Raw genomic sequence first — 23841 nt, forward strand, 5'->3', positions numbered from 1 at the left:
TTTTCTGTTGTGCCCGTTGCTAGGAAACAGGTGACTGACGCCCGGAGCACGTGCCATTCAAAGCGGCCCTTTTGTTTGTTTCACCGGCGCTCCGTGGCAGCACAAGAGAAAGGGGGGACAGCAAACAAAACCTACAGTAATCCCCTAATAAACGTTAGAGATGTTACAGACTTTAAATGATCACAGTTTATTACAGTAATGAGGTAAAATGCTGCTAGAGGCCCGGAGAGGACAGTTTTCACAGATATCATCGTGGGTTTTCAAACAAGCAATACAAATTTAATATGCAGTTTATTGTTTCTGGGTTATTAAGTGTGATAAAATAAAAAGAAATGTTCATCCCATTCCCCCCAGAGCTGAAGGCAAAATATTGAAATCACTTGCAAAACATCAAGATATTCCGTTTATTATCACACAAGACAAAGAAACACAGTAAATCTGAACATATTGAGATCTGAAACAAGTCACCATTTATTAACAGCATCAGTTTTTTCTTTGCATTTTGTTTCCTCAGCTTCTAAACACAGTAAAACAGGAAGGAATGGATGCAATAGATGCACAGACAACATTAACACTGCGTTTAGTTGTTGGGTATTCCGGTCTCCTCCCGCTTCTCTGGCTTCCCGTCATGTAGAGGATCTTTTCAGCCCACTGGAATTATGCTCCAAGTGGCATCTGTCAGGTGCTGCCCGCCTCTCAGCGAGCTGGTAAACTATATTGGCACGCTGGCATGGCTGGATTTTCCTCTCGCTCCCTTGCACCAGTTGGGTATAGTGCTGTTAAGTGGCTCGTCTGCTCTGTTTTTGCGCTCGCTGTGACAACCTCCTCTCGCTGCCTTTTTTTTTTTTTTTTTGCTTCCAGCACAGAAACACGTGGACACAGAGGCAGCAGCAACAAGAAAAATCCTGCAGAGGAATTCTTTAGAGGCTGCAATCAGATCAGAGAATGGATGGAAGTATCTCACACTGACCAAATAATATCTTGACAGTGACGACACTTTGCTCCATTTTCTAATGTAGCATCTATTCGTCTATTGATTTCATGGTGAGCAGGGAGAGGGACTTTGTCACGCTGAGGCTCAGTGAATTAACTCTGTTGTTCAGTCTTCAGGTTTCTGCTAAAGGACTCAATTGACAGCTGATGAAGAGAAGCATCTGGTTCAGAGCGACGGCTTCTCAGGGACGTTTGGATGCTTTTATTTACAGCACGGTCTAGGATGGGTTGAGAGTCGCTGCCTTTGTGCTGACTCTGTGTGATCACGGAACACAGTCATTTGCTCTCTCACATTATCAGTTCTTGATTCCCGTGTGATGGTTTTTGCCATGCTGAGTTACTGCCCCTCAAATGGCTCCAAATAAGCAAAATCCAGTGAAGCAATTTCAGGGTTTTGACCACCAGTGGGTATAAACATAATCATGGAAGCACTGGAGATGCAGTGTCAAGAAACCATGGCATGTTTGAGGATGGTTGTTTACGTGTTTTTTTTTTTAAAGTGAGGCTCCAAAATGATAAAGACAACAACAAACATTATTCAGAGGCACATGGAAGTGTTCACATTTGAACAGGATTAAGTGAAGACGTGTAAACGCTTTACACATAGTGGAGGAATAGTTGTTCTGGTTGAATTGATCTCATCAGAAATTCTTCTGGACATCTTTCATGTTGTCTTCTCTGTATTTGAAAATGAAACTCTGTAGAGCTACTTCTGTGTTATTGGTTGGTGAAGACAACGCTTTAATGAGTCATAGTTATGTCAGTGGTTCAAATTAATAAGTAAATCTCTGTTGTTGCACTTGATTAGTTTACCTGCAGCCAAGTACTTCAAATAAAACATTTTAAGTAGTGCTGGTTATTCTGAAAAATAAATTAGAAACACATAATAGGGAAATACAAAAGCGCAGATTGAAAGGGCTGAAATCCAACTAATCACATTTCCTCCTTCTTTTATAATTAAAAAAAATCTTTAGTCCATCTTTTTAGACATTAATATTTCATTAATATTAAAAGAAAGAATAAAGATAAGAATAAAGATTTTTTGTGGAAATGCGGATAATGGAAAATGTGGTGTTGGTAGGCACAGTAAAACTAACCAACGTAAAACTTAAAGATTTCTTTCTGACTGCATCATCAGTTTCTCACAGTACGGCGAGGAAGAAGAGCACTTCACTGGTACTTGTCCAAACAACAGCAGATACATGGGCTTGTTTAGTAACTAAGTGCAACAGTGGATGTATAAGAAGGAAAAGGGGCCTGCTGAGGCTTTACAGGGCCCAGATTTTTGCAGATTATTAGCCATCTGTGCTGCATCATGATGTCAGCTGGACACTCCTCGTCTGAAAGTTTGTTTGGCGCTTCGTTAAACACACAAAGTTGGAGGACAAGATGTTCATGTTGGATATTTCAACAGGAAAGCTAATCTTTTGGTTGTTACTAGTTGGTCATCTGTGACCTTTATGCAAGAAGTTGTTGTGGAAGATGCATATTATGCAAGAAATACGATACAATAAAGCAAAGAGTGCAGTCCAGAGTCTCAGTCGGTGAATAACGTAAAATTCCACGGGTACGTAGCATAGATGCAGCTAACAGTTCAATATCTTCACAGCCATATGACTTCTTTAGCACCAGTTGTTAATCAAAGTGGCACTTCACTGCATTCTTGGATTTATTCCGATATGTTTGATGTAGCAGAAATGAAACACGCAGTAAGATTTCAGTTGAAACTGAAGGAGGGGTTTGTCCTCCAAGCTGTGAAGGCCTTTCTGGTCTTCCAGCCACCTGACAACAGCAGGAAGGATACAGTGGTTTGTGCTGTCCGTCTTCAAAAAGAGACTTCAGCACCACTTGTGTGCAGAATAAGTACTTTACCTTCTGTGGTTTTGGATGCATGAAAGCGGTTGTAGTTCAGGAGGACCAGTTCCCACAGTTCCTGAGTCATGCAGTCAGCGTTAGTGTCTACTCATCAGGACATGGATGAGACACATCAGATGCAGCTTCTTTTAAGGTTTCATGTCCGTTGTAAATCAGTGAAATTCCACAGAGGTCGTCTTTTCAAGTAGAATTTCCCCAAAGCAATCTGAGATCTTAATGTCTGCAACACACACAAAAAACAACAGTTGTGAAAAAGCACATTATCTGATGACAAAAACTTTTTCTGATACAGTTTGCCTCGTTTTAGACCACCACTCGTGTGCTCTGTATTTGAAAATTCACTTATATAAATTTTCAGGGAAAAAGTTTTATCACACAAAATAGATCTCTTTAAATCTCTACAAAACGTTGAAGTAAGACTAGATGCTATGCCATAAAAATGATTTTGTCACTTGGAGTGTAGTGGGTATAAATGAAGAGGTTTGTAATTTTTAATTTTAACTCATGCATGAACTCTCTGTTTTATGTTTTATAAAAAAAGCTGCTCTGAATTTCTGAGTTAATGGAAAAACTGTTTGGTCACATCAGCTCATGCTGGACGGCCTGCGTTGCCAACAGTTTGTAGATTTTTACTGGACGGCAGTGCTGAGCCTGGACAGACTGGAAATACCCAGAATGCTCCAGCAGGCATTGTTAGTGTGAGGGCAGCTGGACGACCAATGGGGACGGTGCTGGAAACGCTGCCTGTACTTCACTCAGGACAGCCACACTTTCAAATATAGGATTTAAAAGGAGGATTTAGCCAAAGTGGAATAATATAACTATCTTCTCATCTATCTACAAAGTTAGTTGCGGCAGATTTAATGACTTATTGTAGCATCAGACAGACAATGGCTTTTTATGAATACTTCTCATAATTGTGAATTCAAATTTACACTACAAAATAACTGTGGTGGGAGTGGAGTGTTCCTCATTTGTTTCTAATTGCTGGTGTGTGTGTGTTTGGATGGAGATAATACACACTTGGTGTTGCCTCTTGTCTTTGTTTACACAGATTTTCAGCTAAATTACCAGTAGCTGCTTCGTGTTAATCTTATAAATTAGACTAACCTTCTTGTCTTCTGCCTGCTCAACAGTAGCCAAAAATCATCACGTTGCCAAACAATATATTCTAATGATTGTAGAGAATCAGTTCCAGCTTAGAAATGGTTTTAAAGTTAGATTTACACAGGGATAATTTCATTCTGCTTACAGGTTGCTAAACAAATTGTACTTGCATTAATTCAACATAAACAGTGTACTGCAAACACCTACTACCCAGCATAACCCTCGTGTCGTCCTGCGGGTCAAAATTGACCCATTTTAAAGTTTGACAATGTGGAAAAAAAACATCTATTTTCACAATGAAACTTCTGATGTCCACATTTTTGGTGGGAAAAAAATGTTAAAAATGTTTCTTTAAGAACATTCACATAAAAATATTTTTTTGTGAATGTTCTTAAAGAAAATATTAGAAGTTTTACTGATATATATGTAATCACTTTAGATATTTTTAGGATTTTTTTGGAAGATTTTTACTCGTTTTTTGAAAATATTTACATGAATTTTCTTTCCAAATTTGGGGGATTTTTTTTTTTTTTTAAATAGAACTTTTAAGGGAAATTTTTAAGGAATTATTGGAATTTTCTTCCTGAAGGTTTTGCAAATTTTCAGAAACTTGGGGAATTTTTTTTGCAGAATTTTTGGACTTTTTTCAGACAGGAAACAATATTTTTTGGTGCCCGTAACTGAGGACAACAGGAGGGTTAATTTAGCAAACGGCACAAAACACTTCACAATGATGGACTGGTCTCTTCTGTGATTCCAGTAAAGTACCCGAAGGAACACCAAATAACTGAAGGAACCAGGACTAGCAGGGTTTTAGGTCATTGAAGAAGGCAGGAGGACATTGTAGTAACATGACCACTACAGGGACTTTTTATTTCTCCTCTGTGATGACACACTTTCAGTAACTATTCTGCTTTTTGAAGGACGTTACATCTGGGTATAATGACCAGCTCTTATAGCAACACGCCACTACATCTCTCACACACCAAGAGACTCATTTGACACAACAAATCCACGAGTCTACGTTAACACCCTCCTAAAGGGGATGTGTAGTTAGGCTAGGACCGTTGCTGTTATTACTCATGCACATGTTATTGTTACCACTGCACTTGTTTTACGGCATTTATCCAGGTTTTCTCCTGACTAGATCCTTGCTTGTGTTGTATCTACTCTCAGATGTACATCGCTTTGGATAAAAGTATCTTTAAATGAAACTGTAGGATTGTAAAGGCCTAACTGCACCCCAAAGGGCTCATAAGTCTAACTGGAACCAGACTTGTTAAAATACAAATGTCAAACTATTATTTATACACATGTAGAAAATCATAATAATGCAGATTTAAATACTATTGTAGAAACAAAACTGGAATTTAATGGACAAAACTGTCAATTAATTGAAAGTAGCCCAGTTATGTGAGCTGGTTTCCCAAAGTCATCTTGAGATAATCAATGTTTCAGTGGTTTTTTTCAGTTGAACTTGAAGTCAAAGAGTTTTTTTTTTGGGCCGAAAAGTTGTAAAGCAATCCAAGCCAACAGGAAATTGCCACCAATCCCAGGGTTCTATGAGAACTATTATATCTCCTAGCCCACAAACACAATGACTTATGGGTAAAACCAGCTCTTAAAACTGTGGATATTATGTTTAGATAAACACTCTGGACCTCTGTGATCAAGAATACATGGCAAAGTGAATCTAAGCACATGGTGTTCGTTAACTGAACTGTGAGATGAGGTAAAATCTGTCTTCACTGTGGCAAAAATTCTTCTTTGCATGAACGCCCCCCGGTTCAAATTCTGTTTACCATGTTGCTACTGTAGCGCTAGCAGAGCTAATTACTGCATTGTTTCAAAGACCACTTTTCAGCAAAGAACAGGCTGAAGAACCTCATAAAGTGACACTGAAAAGAAAGAGGAAACATTAAATTAGTGCGTGTAGCTCTACTTGATTGATCATGTTGATATCATTGAAGTTGGGCATAAAATATCACCAATTTCCTTTTGTGAACACACTTCCACTTCCACTCGTGGACAGAGCAGGGGATCAAAGACTGCTTGGAGATAAAACACAAAGCATTAAGGATGTTCTTTACATCTTCTCCCAGCTATTAGGAATGAAATCTCTAAGCCAGCAGGCCATGAACACACACACTCACACACACACACACACTCTCACACAAACAGGCCTAATAGAATCAAAGGCATTTCTCCTGTGCAGCAGCCGACCCGGTGGGTTTGTTTAAGGCTCTCTGTCACAGCAAGCTGTCAGCTCTGCTGCAGCTCAGCAGCACTGACAGAGCAGACAGTACACAAACACACACACACACACACACACACACACACACATGCAAGGTATGACATACAGTACGTCATGTGGGAAACAGCTCGGCCTCCTCGACTCTGTGATGATCAATGATGTCCACCTAAACATACGTCAATAACAGTCTAAGTTTTTCTCACTTTAACCCTCGTGTCGTCCTTCGGGTCAAAACTGACTCGTTTTAAAGTTTGAAAATGTGGGAAAAAAAAATATTTTCACAGTGAAACTTCTGATGTCCACATTTTCAACATTTTTGGAACATTTCTGAACATTTTTTGGTGGGAAAAAATGTTAAAAAAAAAAAAAAGTTTGAGCATTCACAAAAAAATATTTTTAAGATTTTTTTGGAAGATTTTTCTCATTTTTTGGAAAATATTTACAAGAATTTTCTTGCCAAATTTGGGGGATTTTTTTTAAAAATAAAACTTTTAAGGGAAACTTTTAAGGAATTACTGGAATTTTCTGAAGGTTTTACAAATTTTCAGAAATTTGGGGAATTTTTTTTGCTTAACTTTTGTATTTTTTCAGACAAGGAAGCAATATTTTGTGGTGCCCGTAAATGAAGACAACAGGAGGGTTAAAGAGATACATAATAGTTTATTATTCCAGCTGTGTATTATCTAATCATATGGGCTTGATCATATACAACAAGCTCAGGTATCCCTCGGGAAATTACTCTCTTTTCTGAAAGCCTCATTTTCTCTGCATTTATACAGACACAGAATAAGCTGACAAGTCTATTGCTTGTAATGCCATCGACAATGACACTCATATATTTATCATATGCAAAATGAGCGGCTGAATGCTTTAAATTAATCTAAACTGTAGGTGTCAGACAGTTAGGCAGCTCTGGAGCTACGTTTTCTAGAGTGGTTTGGTATATGTTGGTTTGTCAACTAGCACCAGTTCATTGTGCCACTTTTGCTAGTAAACGTACTCATAAAATACACCTTAATCTTGCAAAGCTTATCATTACAAATGCAGTAAATCTAGACAAGTGTAGTTGGTGGCTGAGTTTTGTAAACTGTGGTTCAAACAGTTGCTCATTTGTTAGCTAACTGATGATCATTTAAAGGCCCCGACCCTTAGCAAATTTTAGAGGTTGTGCTTGTCTGTGATATTAGATAAATTCTTTATTGTCATTCCACATTCCTCTACAACAGAATTTCATTTGACAGATCTTGTCACAGCAGCATATAAAGTAAACAGCTTAATGCTGTTGAATGGTTGGAGTTTAAAGATTAAAAACAAACAAGGTTTTTTTTTATTATTTCTAATGTTTCCTAACAAAGCCGGGTTTTTAAGTTGCTTAGGTTTTGCTAGTGTGTGATTTTGGCTAACTAATACTTTTAGTGAGTAGCACTTGACTCTGATCCACAGCAGGTTACTGTTCTCATGGAGCAATCATTTGCATTTGTTTGAAAATGATTCTGATTCTGTGCGGGCAGGTGGTCAGGGCTACTAGAAGTGTAAAGTCATTTACATTAATGCACGAGTAATAATAATCTAATGATATAAGACATGTTAATAGAGACATTTTTCTGCATTGAGTACTTTGAATACCATAGTACATTTTCCTGATCATACTTTCTTTTGGTTTAAGTAGCATTTTCAATACTTTCACAATGTGTTACTGGTAATTTTATTTAAGTAAAATCTCCTTCACCGCTGGACATTTCTATCTATCAAAGTAAACAGACATTTAGTAATTAGTTACTGTTTTTAAACCAGCTGCAGTCTTTAAGAAGGTGGAGACAGAAAAGTGGGTTTATTGTGTGAATCTAGTCTCTACTAGTGTGTGAGAAGCAATAGTGTGTTGCTAGAAGTTACTTTAGTCATTTAATGCATGTCTCAATAAGCTTAACAGCTACTTAAAGTCTGTGTTGTTTTTACTGTCACAGAAGAGAAAAAGAGTCCCTGATCATGTAAAGTTACGACAACGTCCTCATATATTCTTCATACTTCTCATCACTGACAAAAGCAGAAACAAACAGGTAAAGTAATAATAACCATTTGGTAGCAGCATTTGATAAATTAAGGTGAACGTTACGAGACAATGACAGTCTTTGCGGTGCTCTTTGTTAATCAAACAACTCAGCAACAGAGTAGTTTACCTGAGAACTCACTATTTCAGACACATGCATGAGAAAATGGAAAGAAAAACAGCCGGGTAGAAACAGATATATAGTATTTGCAGTACACCGTTTATAAACTACTACAAGTCATAACTTTTTTTTAACTCATTTCTTTGGAATGATAATTTTGGAACTGGTTTTCAATGCTTAACACTTCACTTAACCAGGACAGATCAGCTAAATGTACTCTGGTTTTGGTTGTGTTTCTAGACTGGTGGTCTAGGATTGCATTTGTGTGGCTCTGGGAGAGTTCTCCGATATTAAAATGTGACTTCAGACTGTCTTTGGCTTCTCTCCCAGGCTGTTGTCAGTGTGTTCTGATTGCACATTGGTCTTGGCCAGTATTGTGCCTCCCCTAAATCCATTTGTTGCAGCCAGATGGTCTGAATCTGTGCTATGGGTGTCAGCTGATGTGCATGAATTGATGTAACGCTTTGGTTTGCCATTTAGCCTTTACCAAAAACCAACACTCTCTGGAAAGCACTAGCAAAGGGTATTCTGCCATTGTGGAACAATGAACACACTGTTGACCAGATAAGTCAAAGATATTCGAACATGTAAAGTCAATATTTACTTAAAACAGACAGCTTCAACATTACAGCCCGAATCATGAGTAACTTAAAACTGACAACGGCCTTTTCATGGTTTGTTTCTAGACGTCATAGATCCCAAACTTTGCTCTGATGGTTCCTTTCTGGAAAGAACCAGCGTACTAATGGTCACTGATGCATTCTGAGCTGTGAAAGAAGAAAAAAGTCTGAAATCATAAATTGAGTGTAATTTAATGATGATTACTGCCAGCCAGTGTGAGCACTCTGAATTCCCTTTGCTCCAACAGTATTTGGAGGCATCATCAAGCTTTGACTTCAAGGTTTTGAAATTCACTTTCTTTAATAACTTCCGTGAATAAATTAACCAGTTGCAGCCATCCAGTTCCAACCAGTTCCAGCCGTCCACACAGAGACAAACATCATCTTTCTTCCATCCATTTTCCCCCATTTTCAAGTGTCAGAGTAAAGTGGCCTGGTGTACCGAACACTGTTAAGCATTTGCACTCATCATTTAATCATCACACCTCGTCCTTTGATTGATGCCTAATGAATGCCTGGGGTCTCGGTTTACAAGACGATCGCTAACAGAGCCTTGCTAATGGGTTTTGCCTGACTGCCAGACAGCCAAAGCTGCAGGCAGGAAAGTTGCCGTTTATGCTGGAGCTTCAGGACCATTTATTCTTTCATTTTAAATACAGATTGGGTGCATTTATAGTATTCTCATCAGACAAAGCTGAAAAAATGTACAGATCCTGAGCTGTTCTTTGCTTTTCTGGTCAACATGTGTGGGGTAAAAAACTACCAATATTCCATAGTAAATTCATTGTGTAAACAAGGCCTGCAGTCAGTTTAACAGCATCTTTCCTCAAGTACTTTCACAATTAGTGGCCACATTACTCTCCACTAATAGGCCGAGCGGTAATGGTCTGAAACTAGTGGGAGACAGATAAGCTTTATGTCTTAAAAACGGCACGGACATGCTGCAAATCATGATTTATGCATTTTCTCTGTGCTTAATTTTCTAAATGGTCACCTGAAGGATGTGAACTGTGTATTTACTGCAAATTTAAAGTCTTGCGTCTGTCTTTAAAAAGCCTAATCACGCCTGATTTTATAGCTAACGGAACTGTAGCTGAAAGTAACTGCACAAAAGACCTTTGACTGTAGATACTTCATGTAGTTCAGTTTTATGTGAACAAAACACTGTTTTCTTAAAGTTTTACAGATATTCTGAATGCAGTCCCTCAAAAAAAACAATTTTATTTAACAAACTGTTTAAAACCCTGCATTGTTTACATTCATGTTCACTAGTTTGCAGTCTTCTTTGTTTTCTGTGAGGAATAGGGTGAAACCTTCAGCACATTTCTGACCTTGTACACACAATAATCATGAACCCACTCATAAAAATATTCTCCACACTGCAACTAGTGATCAAAATGTAGTTGATCTATGTAAAGATTTTTGATAGCAAGTTGCTGAGTAGTTTTCCTGCATTTTACAGCCTGGACTAATGATTCTTTTAACATTTTTTGACATTTAATGAACAAAAGCTGGATGTTAAACTGTTGTACACTGTAAAATAATGTCTAGTTTTGTCCATTTTTGCTCAGTGTGTGGTGACACTGTGTGTCCTACTAGATAAAATGCTGTGTCTGAAATTCACTGGTAAAAATTTGAGCGTAAAAACAAACAGTAAGACAAGTGCTCAGTGAGTAATGATGCTGTTCATTCAGTGATGATCAACATCCTGCTTTGAACTTCAACACTTTCCGTTGAACTCTTCACATCAAACCTGTAAACCCCATCCTTCTCCTACATAGCCCAGTACACACACACCCACACCCACACACCCACACACACACAAACACACACAAACACACACACACACACACACACACACACACACACACACACACACACACACACACACACACACACATACACACACACACACACACACACACACAGCACACACACACACACAGCACACACACACACACAGCACACACACAGCACACACGTTTAATTTAATTTAATTAGAGCATGTGTGGCCTCCCTCTCTGCCAGTGTTGTCAAGGCGCTCGGGAGCAGCCAACACTATCACTGATTGCTTCTAGATAGGAAGAAATATGATTAGACCACGTGCTTGTGTGTGAGTGTGTGTGAGAAATGGAAAGAAATCTGATTGTGGTTTTGTTAATGGTGAGAGCAGAGGTAAGCTGAAGGGTTGAGAAGGATGAGGAGATGATTTGATCGAAGGAAGCAGAATCCTTCCTCTTGCTTTTTTTTTCCCTGTGAAAGCCTCTTTCCAGGAGAGTTTTTATCCATCTGAACTGAAGAATATCTCCTACACTGTCATGATTTGCAGTTGTGTAAATATAATTTGATTTGACTAGAAGAACACATGTTGAAATGTATAAAAAGATTGAGATAGGAGGAGTGAGCGTATTCGTTAATAGATGTCAATTTTGGCATATTTGCTTTCTTTACAAGAGTGAGATAGGTTAAGTCTGTTGCTACAGTCTGGATGTGGCTAGTTTAGTTTAGCATTCAGAAGTAGAGGGATACGGCTTGCCTAACATTTGAAAATTACAAATGATACCTGTGATGAGGTGTGTTCACACTGAACTAGGGATGGGTACCGAGCCCCTGGGCAAAATGTTTAAATACCCAACGATCAATAAGCTCTGATTGTTAACGTCTATGATGCACTTTGGCTTTCTAAATCCACAGCTGTTCTGTTTTGGTCTGTAGCTCTGTTACTGACATGAAGCACTAATAGGTGGTCAGATTACACTCACTACAGTAGAGCTGTATGTCATTGGCGTAGCAGTGGAGACCGTGTTTGCATGTGATCATCTGAACTGTTGATCAGATTTTCACCTTCAGAGCTTAGAGAAGCAGGATTTAGGGGCTGCAGACAAACTCTGTCTTTCTATCACTGAATGTTGGTAGTACAAGTACTTTAAGTCTCCCTTAAACACAAAACAAACAGTACCAATAAGAGTACCATTAAAGTACCGGATCAAAAAGCAGTATCGGTAAAACTAGTAGTACCTTCGCCAAAGCTAATATTAGAACAGAGCTGGGGAAAGCATTTGTGTTAATCCTGAAATTTATTTAATTGAGGAAAGGAGCTTTGCATTTAGTTTGAACACATCTTTAATTTGACCAACACTGTGACTTATTTATTTAGCAATACAGAATAAACATTAAAACTATGATTTTATGAGGAGATAGCTGCTGTAGTTATTTCTAGACAAACAGGATGAGATGCTAATGAAACATCTCATCAACAGGATCATTTTCAGAGCATGTAGTTCATAGTTGGAGCAAATCCACCCTGCATCCTAAATCATATTGTGGTTTTTGTTTGTTAGTTTTATCTAATAACTTACAAGAAATTGCTTTCAGTCAGGCTATCATGCAGCTCTCAAATTACTAGAAGTGAGGCGGAGGAAGAGTGAGAAGAGGAAGATCCCTAACTTCTCATTATTAGTTTGATTTTCAAATGGACGGGAGGCAAAAAACATGAAAGCTTTGATTCTTTGTGTAATAAGATTAGTGTTATTAAAGGGAGAAGGGCAGATAGGAGGGGAGAATAAAGAAGTGACCTTTTGAAGAACGAGGTAAGGAGAGAGGGAGAAGCCCTGCTGAGGAGTGGTGAAAAGGAAAAAAGAGGGGAGTTGGGAGAGGGAGGAGGGCTGGGATGGAGTGACCCTGGCGAAAACAGATTAGTCGACCATGAAGAGGATTACCAGCAATGATAGTCCCTCAGAGAGCAGTCAGTCTCAGCCAGTGCAAACACACACATAATGAACACATCAAAGTGATCAGCATCCGTCCAACCTGTCTGGACAATGCAAACACACACATACCTTGTCAGAATACACAAAGTACGTGCGGTGAAACGGAGTAAAAATTAAAGGCACATGCAGTTTTAGTCCACCTCACAAATCCAGCACCTAAATTTACTCTGTTGTTGCATAAAAATCAAATCAAAAGAATTTATTACAAAGGCAGTTGATAAGATATCTTAGCCAGATTTGTTTTATTGTAATCAGTGTTTATTAAAGTTTGTAATCACATTGAAATTGTGTGTTTCAGGGATCCTGTTGGTGAAAGAGGTACTGTTAAATGAAACCCTAAAAGATGGCTCCTCAAGAGAAGGCACAATGTGTATCATGTTTTATTGAGACAAAATCGGATGTGCAGACTCAGTTCTGTAATTTCACTGAGTCTGCACATCCGATTTTTTTAGGGTTTCATTTAACACTACCTCTTTACTCATTTTTTGAAAACAAGAATTTTCTTGCCAAATTTGGGGGAATTTTTTTGCTGAATTTTTGGATTTTTTTTTAGACAAGGAAATAATATTCTTTGGTGCCTGTAAATGAGGACAACAGGAGGGTTAAACAAAGTGACATATAGCTTTGGTCCGGTTCACCTGTCTTTGTTTACTGCTTTTGTAGGTAACTGGATAAAAGTAGTGCTTGCAAACACCAGACTACTAAGTGCCGCTGTGCAAGTTGGCTGAACTAACTGCATGTGGTCCTTTGTTAAGATTGCTAGAGAATATCCCTTCATGCTAAAGCAACTGTTACAGTTCTATCAACTTTTTAGCAAAACATTCAGTGCCTTTTGTTAAAACTTGAAAAGACAAACTGGTTAAGACATGCAAATATGGTATGTGCAACTACCAGAACATAACGCACTCATCAAACCACACACATCTAAATTCATTTTAATCTTCAATTAATATCTATTTCAGCGATGTTTGCCTGGCGGCTGAGATGATGTGGATCTGCTCCCATCTCTCAAACAAACACACCTACACACTGCTATTTTGCAGAACAGCAGTGAAAACAGCTGACTGTCAACATGCTAGGTGGACACCTCTGTGTGTGCAGTTAGTGTCAGTGGCCGAGAACAGCTAATCCCCCTCAACCCCGCCGCCGCAGAGTTTAACTGACACATCCAAAAATTACTCTGTGGGCCAGAAACTTCTGTCAGCTGAGGCAGACTTTCATCAAAACATAAAAGCTTTCTAACTTTGATTTAACATTACCTAGCACTGTGTGTTGTCTTTTGGGATTTACTTCCTGATTTCATCCTGAGATATTTACATGTTAGATGTCCTTAAAGGGAAAAATCTCCCCTGTATCTTATGCCTGCAGTCCTGTATTCGTCTTTTCTGCAGGAAGAGTGGCTGCTGCTGGTACAGTTGTTTACAGTAAATAGCATTTTTCCTGCTACCTAATTGCACAGACATGGGAGTGCAGTTAATTATCTGTTTCGCAGCGACACAAGTGGCTCTGAAACACAAGAGATGGTCACAGTAATATGTAACAGCTCTAGAGGGGAACATACATACAAGCTAAATAAAAATACAAACCTAAACAAAACAGGATTGTTCATGAAATGGATGGATAAAGCTTCCATCCACATCACCAGTCAGACACACACCTACTGTTTACTGCATTTACATAAGAGGAAGTAATATTCACACTCACAACAAGCAGTATTTAAATTAGGCAGGTAAATTTGCATTTTAAACACTGTGATCTTTATATAACCATAATATTTAAATGTTAAGGTTAAATTTCTAACTTTTTTTCCCGTACTGGATAGCAGTTTGGCTCAGTGGCTGTTAAAAGTGTTTTACATGACTACCAGTAATGTGACTCGTCTTGTCTATTGACTCTGGTCTATCCTGCTTCGTTGTCTGTCAAAACATTTTACAAACCCTTGTTTTTAAAAGTGCTTTATAAATAAATGTATTATTATTACAAGGGTATATTATTCTGATTGTACAATATTTTCCCTGTTGATCCCTAACAAATCAGCAGTGTACTGAAAATATGTCTAAAAGCTGAGTTGTGTCGTGCTGAGCTTATCTGCTCAACTGATTCAGAAGTTATTAACCTTTGTGTCGTCCTGCGGGTCAAAATTGACCCGTTTTAAAGTTTGAAAATATGTTGGAAAAAAAAAAAAAAGATGTGTATTTTCACAGTGAAACTTCTGATGTCCACATTTTCAATATTTTTGGGAAATCTTTGAACATTTTTTGGTGGAAAAAAAGAAACGTTAAAAATGTTTAAGAACATTCACAAAAAAATCAACCAAAATCCAGTGAATTTCGCTGGATTTTGGTTGATTGTTTTTGTGAATGTTCTTAAAGAAAATATTAGAAGTTTCACTGATATATATGTAATCACTTTAGATATTTCTAGGATTTTTTTTGGAAAATTTTTTACTCATTTCTGAAAATATGTACAAGAATTTTCTTGTCAAATTTGGGGGATTTTTTTTAAAATAAAACTTTTAAGGGAAACTTTAAGGAATTATCAGAATTTTCTTCCTGAAGGTTTTGCAAATTTTCAGAAATTTGGGGAATTTTTTGGCAGAATTTTTGTATTTTTTCAGACAAGGAAACTATATTTTTGGTGCAATATTAAAATAATATATCTATGTACTGCAAAATCCACAATACCAAATACAATTTAAAATCTGTGATATGGCGAGGGACCACTGTCTTAGACCTCCTTAAGTCCATCCTACCTTCAAATTCAGACCCTTCTTTCTAAGTTGTGGCTACACGGCCATCAAATGAAGTGAAAACTTCCAGCTGAGCCTATTAGAAGGTGGAGGAGGTCCCTACAGATAACACTACTTAATGGTGTGAAAACATCCAGACTGGGTGATCCTTTCAAGTCCTCTGGTGGATTTTAAGCCTTCATTGATTTTCTACATCAACTCTCTTCAGTGTTCACAACCTGAAAACAAGTTGGACATCAAAAAATAGATACTGTTGTAGGTGTTATAGCACTAGAAAAACACAGTCCACTCCTGGACAGAACACCAGAGTGACAGATTCACTCACAAGTCAATTAGCAGGGAAAAGAATACCGGAAAGAAGCCATAATTACAATTTACAATCTATAACCAAAGTCATTTCAACAACAGTGACACTAAGGCTATAGCTGCCTGGAGAAATTTTACATCGACTTAAAAAGAGTTGGAGAAATTTAAGGTCAGTCAAGAGTCTGAGTCCCACAGGCAAAAGTGTAGTAGTGGAAAGATGGCAGCTTGTAACAAGTGTAGAGATTTATATATAAGGCTGGGTAAATTGCAAATTTTGTAAACAGACATTACAGTAAGTCTTTAACTGTTATTCTTGAAATCTACAAAAAAAATACAAAAATTTTTAAGAACGTCCTCAATACATCAGGGCTTTAACTGACTCACTGCCACTACAGGATATACATAAAGGACCTAAATTTACAAAGACCTAGTAACCAATGGTGTTAAATAACTAAGTGGAACAAAAAGTACTTTTTATAATTGAAGTGTTGTACCGTTGAAGTATGAGGTTGTAGAAAATGAAAATGGTTACACTACACTGCCTCTGCTGTGAGTGTATCTAGGAGAAACCAGAGGGGATATTATTATTTTAAATGTTTTCTTTTTTCCTCACCAGAAAGACTCCATGGAAATCAGGGAGACTATTTAGAGAATCTTAATGCCTCTGCCAATCATGTCGATTAATAACAAACAATAAACCCTTCAAATTTGAATATAACCTTAACAAACTCCATAAGAGGTCAGATGGACTGATGACAAGCACACAAATCAATATCCAAATAAAATGATAAAAGACACTAAAGCTCTGCTTCTTGCTGACATTTCTCCCTTTCCTGCTGAGGGAAAGTTTTGATATCAGGACCCCCTCAGAGGAGGATGGGGGTTCTCTCTCTCTCTCTCTCCCCTCCACTCATCCTAAATGAGGGCTTTTTCGCAGCTGTTGGTGGGGGGTGGGGGGTGGCGGCTCCGGGAAGAATGAGGACTTCCCGTGGAGGGCCTTTAAGTGTGAGGCTGAGGAGTCCTCTCCCTCTCTCTTTCTCCAGCTCACAGCTCTTCTTAATGTCTCTCGCTCGTCCTAAATGGGGTCAAGCTTCAAGCCAGGACCAGCAGCTTTCAAAGACCCCAAAGAGCAGTTCTCCTCCCCCTGCCCTTTCCTCATCTCCCACCATAACCTTTTCTTCTTCTCTTTTCATTTCACTTCCTCTCCTCTTTCTCCCATCACATCTCTTGCAGATTCATTCTCCTAATCTGCCTACATGCACTTCTCTATCATCTGTTTAATCTTCTAAAGGCACCAAACATCTTCTGTGTGTTTTTCATTTATCATTAAAACTTGGGCAAGACAGAACTGTGATTTTGTTGTATGTAGGTGATAAGACATCTGTCTAAAAACAGAATGGTTTCAGGTACAAAGTCTTAACTGTTGTTTCAGCCTCTAAACGCTGAAACTCACCAGCAGTTTTGAAAGGCATGCTAGTAAAAAAATTAATTAAAAATGCCCAAATTCCTCCATTTGGTAGAGCCCGAAACTTCACAAACAGGAAGAATTGGAAAATGGTATTTTTTTTTTGGATGATCTTTGCCACTAATCATGTGTAAACAACCCACTGTAGGCTAATAATCAAAAAAATAGCGTCAAACTAACTTTATTCTATGTGTCTCATTTAAAGTTGTGAAGCCATTAGTGACTAAGGTGACAAAAATGGAGGGATTTTTCAGGCGAACGAGGCTCAACGACAGGAAACAAGTATTTATTGCACGTAGAGTCACCTTTTTTCACACTGTTGGTCACACCTAATGTTGTCAATGTTGATTAACTTTAGTTTTCATTTTTGTAAAATAATTAATCCAAAAAAAATTGTCATTTTAATTTGTTGCATTATAAATTTGTTCTACTGCACAGAACATTTTTGAGCTGTCTGTACTTCTAGCCACGGTTTTGCTGTTTCCATAGGGGTGCAGAATTTCATACTGAAATTCAAAATCAGCCCAGACTAGTAAAAAGGTGACAGGAGGAAAAACTGGCCAGAGACTGTTTGGGGTTCAGAGGGTGAAAAGGTTACAATCAAATCAGATTTTTATCTTTTTTATCTTTTAAATTGTTATCATCAAGGCCTGTGTTTTAAGACACATGAACTGGTTCCCCCAGAGTGGATGAAAATTAAAGGGTTTCTGAGATGAAACTATTTGAGATGTCTGTTTTTTTAATCTGCATGGCTTTGTAGAGGCAATGATCAGGGTAAAAAAGCTTCTGAACCATTGTGGAATATTAGAAATCTCCAGTGAAACCACAGTACAATAAAGACACCCTTGTCATATTAAAACTGTGTGACGCCTATCAAAGTTAAAATAGTCATGCAGGTAAACTTGACCAATGGTTCTCCACTTCTAGTTCCAGCTAACAGGTCATAAAACACAGCCAGCCGTCAAACAGCTGGACTCCTCAAAACATTTCTTTTAACATCATGCAGTACAATAGGTCTATGCAGGGCCCTGCTGCTACAAGTGGATGGAATTATGCTATTTTTCCGTCAATGTTCAAATGACGTGGAAGACTTTTTGTGATTTCTTTTGCATGCAGTGAAAGTCTTTCTTCTTTGTCACAATCAAGATTGAGAAAACAACAATTCAGCTTTAACATGCAGGCATGTTCTTTGCTCTTAACACAATGAGACCTGAAAAAAAAGCCAAAATTTACCGGACGCAGCAGATCACTGGCAAATGAACCTCAACCAACCAACACACACTCAACACTATCAAGCCTCAAAGGACCCTCCCTCTTTTAGAAGCACCAACATACCTTCCCTGTTTTTTCCCAGGCATCCATGTATCCATAAAAAAGCAGTAGGTAGACGAATAGAGGACTTGTTATCCATTTTGTCTTGTATCCATCATTCAGTCCGTCAGAGATGAGGCAGTCTGTCATTTCTACACTGTTTTAAAACTATTTCTCCCTGTTGGATTAAGAAAAGAACAGACAAAAAAATGATGACAGGTATATCATCTCCATGCTTCCATTACTCCTCAGAAGTTCTTGGTGTTCCAGATAAACACATCAGAATGCTGAGAGTCTGAGCAGTGACAGATGGTTCCACAGCATCACATATTTACTGTCTGCCTGCAACACTCAAAATGTCTATCAACAGGACAAACTAAAGCCCAACCGGATCAAATGTGGCAGTCAGAAAAATGTCACTCTTTTCTTTCACTTGGCTCCTTTTCCAGCTTCTTTCCAGCTTGGCCTGTCTGAACCCTTCCCACCATCCTGCAGCCTCTTCCAGCTCTGCCCTCACTCAGCTCCTCAGTCTTTCCACCACAGCGTTCCTCCCATTCCCAACTCTTTCCAACGCCACCGCCGATGGCCAGCGTGGCTCTCCGCTCCCCTCCGACCCATAGTGGGTTTTTATTTAATTTGTCCGTATAATGGACGTGAATGAACCCCGGGGTTTAGGGCTACACAGGCAGAGAAAGCGACAGACGAGGGAGGGGCAGGACGCTCAGCAATGTGTGTCAAAAGAGAAACAATAAGTGCCATTATTTTTGATTGGCTTCCCCTTTTTGAAAATTACTTCCAAAGTGTGATGTCCTATTGTGGGAGCAGAATAACGCTGGACAATGCAGCAGGGGGCAGGGGGGGTAGTCTTATGTATCCAGGCTAATATTCAAGGGGGCTTTGGCCAATACCGGCTGGCCTGCACTGGATAACCCTGCAGCGCAGCGACTGGGCCCGGGGTTAGGCTCATAATGGGAGGCACTGGGAGGCCTTTAGTTCCCATTGTGGCTGCTATGTCAACAGAGAGGCCGCTGGGAGTTGCCTGGCATGTGGAACGGGAAAAAAAGGCCCTTTATCCCCTTCTTTTTATACTCGGAGAGAGAGACGTTATCACTGCAGCTCGGTGCATCGTGTCTCCCTCTCTGTTTACGCCGTTGCAGTTTGTGATTGTCAAAAGCGAACAAAATGTGTCCACACAATCACTGGTTACTAGATGTGGGATGAGAGATGGAGCAAAAATCACAAACAGGTTGCTAACAAACCTCCACATTCAGAAATGTTGCTAAAAATAATCCAGTGTCCAACTTAAATCTGACCCAGTCAAACAACCAAACACACACACCGGCTAGAATTAGGTAGAAGCAGCAGGCTTATGAAGAACGGATACTTCTGCTTCATTTAAAACTGGGGTCTTTCTCATTGATGTTGTGACTCCACTGGTCTCCACCTTGGTTGTAACAATATCGCAGCAAGTAGCTCAAACTTCCTGCAGCCTTCCAAAAGCAAACTTTTCATTTTATGTTAATTTGAATGTTTGAAAGAAAGCCAACACAGGAAATAGCCATCTGGAACGTTCAGATTTATGCATATATTTAACTGCTTTATCAGACCTACAGTAAGATTTTACAAGTCTGGGGCTGAAAGGTTGAGTTTTCCTGAGGTGTGTTGTTAGTTGTGTTGTCTTTCTGCTACTTACTCCAACTTCCATATCTCCTGCATTTGATTTAGCTCCTTATCCGTCTACTGTGGTTCAAATAAATATGCTTAGCCATCAAAATAACTAACTTCTAACTAGCTAAACTAACTGTTCTTAGTTGAGTTTCCAGAAAAATATGCCAGCAACATCTTCCAGATTGAGAGCAAAGTGGTTGATCTAGGTGAGAAATTTCTGTTTTCTTTCATCCAGATTCAAAAACAAACCAATCAGTCAAAATCAAATGTAACCTTCACAATTGAGATGAAGAGCGCACAGTTGGCTGAACCCATGGAGCCACAGCAGCCGTATGAACAGGAAGTAAAATGGAGTTCTAATTTAATGGGTCCTACGCCAAAAATACTGTATTTACCAGAGAGAATCAAACCTTAAAAGCGTAACCCTCCTGTTGTCTTCATTTACAGGCACCAAAAAATATTGTGTCCTTGTCTGAAAAAAATCCAAAAATTCAGCAAAAAAAATGCCCCAAATTTCTGAAAATTTGCAAAACCTTCAGGAAGAAAATTCCAATAATTCATTCAAAGTTTCCCTTGAAAGTTTTTTTTTTTAATCCCCCAAATTTGGCAAGAAAATTCTTGTAAATATTTTCAAAAAAGGAGTGAAAATCTTCCAAAAAAATCCTTAAAATATCTAGTGATTCCATATATATCAGTAAAACTTCTGTTTTCTTAAGAACATTCACAAAAAAGTCAACCAAAGTCCAGCAAATTTTTTGCGAATGTTCTTAAGAAACATTAACATTTCTCTTTTTCCACCAAAAAATGTTCAAAAATTTCCCCAAAATGTTGAAAACGTGGACATCAGAAGTTTCACTGTGAAAATAGATTTTTTTAAAAAATATATTTTCAAACTTTAAAACGGGTTAATTTTGACCCGCAGGACGACACAAGGGATGAAATCCATCATATTTAATCAAAATCTCTATTCTTATGGCTAATTTTAAAAATATGCCAAAAAAACAACAAAAAAATATTTTTTTCCAGTACTTGTGTCTGATGATTCCAGATTTTTTTTTCAAGTTTTGTAAAATCAAACAAATTCAACTTTCACCTTTTCTTTCTTTATGGCATTTTACCCGTGTCATACTGCACTGTTTCTATAGAGCAGAACTTCATATTGCAGTGAAAATGATCCCACAGTAAGTAAATTTATTGGAGATCAGAGGGCTAAAGGCTTTGAGCAACACAACATCTGTCAAAGATCATTTTCAAGACAAAAAGATAATTTTTTTGATTAGTCTATGTAGTGGATTACTTTAAAATGGTTAAAAATGAAGACTGAACACAGCTGTATGTGCTCTTTGGCCTAAACTGTCTTCATATTTTAACTTGTCTCTGTTTGTGTTCTGTTTCTGAGGATAGAAAACTGTTGCAGAGGAAATAAATAAATAACAGAAATGTACAACTAAACCTGCCCGTTTCCCTTCCTCCTGCGTTTTAGAGCAACACACACACAACCCTGTGGCCGGCTTTTCAATATCACTGGACTCATTCATCCGACTCCACCTGGAAAGAGATGGACAGGGACATGGACACGTGTGTTTACTCTAGATTCTATTCCTCCAGGCAAACACATACAACACTATTATACTAGTCTGCTGGCTGCGATGAGGCAACCTTGAGGAAGAAGCTTCGCCTGCAGGACAAAAGCTGAACAAATAGTGGTAAATACACAAGCACCTAAACAAACAGCAGTGGTGGCAGCAGCGTGCCAAGCAGCTCTCATTACCAGCAGTAAGCTACCAATAAGCTGATGTCCAGACACACAAACACAGGAGCAGCTACTTGGTTCATTAGTACAGTAAGCTGCAGGGCCGTTCACACACACTGTTCCACCTTTCACTTTAACATTAGCTTCATTTTCACCGCTTGTCTGCTATTTTAATGTTTTGATAAGTGATAACTTTAAATGTCAAAATTTAACCAGAGCAAAACACTGGAAAAAATGCCCCTCTCAAAAGAAGAAAAAAAACTTATTTCAAGCAACTTTTACCTTGAAATAAGTGAAAAAATCTGCCAATAGAACAAGTGAAAAATGTCTTGGTAAGATTTCTTGAAATAAGATGTGATATTTAGAATACTGAAATCTTAAAATTAGCTGGAAAACGTATTTTAAACTATATTTTACCAGGATTGTCAAGCTTAGGTGTCTTAAAATAAGCCAGATATGCTAAAAAAAAAGAGCAGTTTTCACTAAAAAATAGATTTCGCTTTCATGTAACCTCCTAATTTGAGATGTATTAACCCTCCTGTTGTCTTCATTTACAGGTACCAAAAAATATTGTTTCCTCATCTGAAAAAAATTTTTAAAAAAATCAGCAAAAAAATTCCCCAAATTTCTGAAAAATTGCAAAACCTTCAGGAAGAAAATTCCAATAATACCTTAAAAGTTTCCCTTAAAAGTTTGATTTAAAAAAAAATCCCCAAAATTTGGCAAGAAAATTCTGGTAAATATTTTCAAATAATGAGTGAAAATCTTCCAAAAAAATCCTAAAAATATCTAAAGTGATTCCATATATATCAGTAAAACTTCTAATATTTTTTAAGAACATTCACATAAAAACATTTCTGTGAATGTTCTTAAGAAACATTTTTAACATTTCTTTTTTTTCCACCAAAAAATGTGGACATATTAATATATATATATTATTAATATATATAATATAATATATTATTTTTCCACATTTTCAAACTTTAAAACGGGTCAATTTTGACCCACAGGACGACACGAGGGTTCAACTTATTTTGAGTTTTATTGTAAAATTCAACTCAAAACAAGATAATTTCAAGATTGTTTGACTAAACAAGATATTAAAGATGCATTGTCTTAAAACAAGTCCCTCTATCTTGCTGAAATGTCACTTGTTAAGTGAATTTATCTTAAATCAAGTGGGACGAGACGTTTTGACTAAAGAGACAAATAGACTTGGTGAGATTTTCAGTTTTTGCAGTGAAAAGAGGAGAGCGCTGAAAGATAACATGGGACGCTGGTGGACAGCTCTGGATTCAGTTTGTTTGCTGCAACCTGAACAACATCAGCAGTTTCCTATTGGTTCCTTTTGTTCGTTTGATGTAGATAAAGCATGAGAGAGAGAGAGAGAGAGCACAACTGGTCAGCATAGAAGGCAGCAGAAAGGAAAGGCCTGGCAGTGGAACTTCATGTGTCAGGAAATCTATATATAACTATTTATACAGCATGTAAGTGTTACTTAGTGCTGCTTTTCCTACAGTGTTTTCTGCATTTATTTCTTTCTGCTAATGCTACTTAAAATAACACTCCAGCGCTGTTCTCACAAAAAAAAAAAAATCTGGTATTTTTGCGATATGTTAAGCTTTGGATAGAAAAGAAAAGAGAGCACAAGACTAATTTGGAAAAGTTCTACAGTATGTCCTGGTGTTCAGATGATGTGTTATGGTTATACTAGCAGATGAAGGTTGTTAGCCTTAGTTTGAAGATTGAACTCGTCAGTGGCTGTACTATATCTAATAGAGTAACTACTGAATGTACCCCTA

At 38.0% G+C, this 23841-nt stretch overlaps 1 long non-coding RNA gene across 3 annotated transcripts in view; it reads right to left on the reverse strand.

The window, feature by feature from the left end:
- Positions 1-390: 390 nt before the first annotated feature.
- The window catches only part of LOC118471517 (uncharacterized), a 105394-nt gene continuing 81943 nt past the window's right edge, over positions 391-23841 (reverse strand). For all 3 annotated transcript variants that reach the window (XR_004848841.2, XR_004848840.2, XR_008600701.1), the window contains one exon: positions 391-3088. This is a non-coding gene — a long non-coding RNA (uncharacterized LOC118471517). The remainder of the gene's footprint in view (positions 3089-23841) is intronic.

The sequence above is a fragment of the Amphiprion ocellaris genome, chromosome 24 (assembly GCF_022539595.1).
Source record: "Amphiprion ocellaris isolate individual 3 ecotype Okinawa chromosome 24, ASM2253959v1, whole genome shotgun sequence".
Taxonomy (NCBI): domain Eukaryota; kingdom Metazoa; phylum Chordata; class Actinopteri; family Pomacentridae; genus Amphiprion; species Amphiprion ocellaris.